The following is a 1,058-nucleotide window of genomic DNA, read 5'->3' on the forward strand; positions in this document are numbered from 1 at the left end:
CCCCCGGCCCCTACTTAGCATCTCGGAGTCCGGGTCCAGCTCCTTGCTGCAGCAGGTGGGGACTGTCTGAATCGCCGAAGCTCTCCAAATCTTTTCTGAATAGATTCGGAGAGCTTCAAATTGATTCAGACCTTTTAATTGGTTCCCTGATTTGATTCAGAGATTTGACCACCGAATTGGGCTGAATATCCTCTGAATCGAATCAGCACCCAAAGCTTCGCGCAGCCCTACCCGTCATGAGATAGTACTGTCCCTGACAGTATCCTCTGGTGGAATTAATTAGTTTACTGCACCCTAATACTGGTGCATGTTTAGACTGTGATGCTTTACTGCAGAACTAATTAGTCTATTCTGTAGTAAAGTGCATGTGTAGCTGTACCCAATAGATTTTAAAATATGTTGACATTTGCTTCAATGCCAAGTGAGTAAAATTGGTGTAAATTGGTGCCATTTTGTTTTGATAGCTTTTTCTGGACAGACTGCTCAGGTGAAAAAGAAGATAAAAGGTAAGTGGTAACAGAAAAATCAGGGCCTGTGGTAGCAAATGAAGGTGCTTACATGCAGCAACCACATGCCCAAGGATTAGAAGAACAAACAAACCCAAAAAGCAAAACCAAAATACAGTTTGGTTACATGCAGCAACCACATGCCCAAGGATTAGAAGAACAAACAAACCCAAAAAGCAAAACCAAAATACAGTTTGGTTGCTATGCAACTGAATTTATCATCATTAGATAAATGTTTGGTCTGAGGGCCACAGGTTGGAAACCACTGAACTAAAAGACTGCAATGGAAGCAATTATGTGATACTGACAACATATTTGTGCAGTTCCATTTGTTTTGGAAATTTGAGAGGCCTGCCAAACCTTTGTGCTGTGACATCTTGGCTGACATTGCTGCTGCAGTTTACACCAACAATGTAGCATTTTGTTATTCTTCAAAACACCACATTATCTGATTTAGATGAGAAAACTGCGTCAAATTACTCCTTGTTAGTTTATAAACATACTTCTTTCTGCAAAACTCATTAGCATGCTGCCAAGTGGCAGAGTTTACTA

General features: G+C 40.8%; 1 protein-coding gene across 1 annotated transcript in view; it reads right to left on the reverse strand.

Moving 5' to 3' along the window:
* Positions 1 to 1,058, reverse strand: part of ASIP (agouti signaling protein) — a 70,879-nt gene that overhangs the window by 15,328 nt on the left and 54,493 nt on the right. The window lies entirely within an intron of this gene.

Source organism: Gavialis gangeticus, unplaced genomic scaffold (genome assembly GCF_001723915.1).
Source record: "Gavialis gangeticus isolate Ggan-Ray unplaced genomic scaffold, GavGan_comp1, whole genome shotgun sequence".
NCBI lineage: Eukaryota > Metazoa > Chordata > Crocodylia > Gavialidae > Gavialis > Gavialis gangeticus.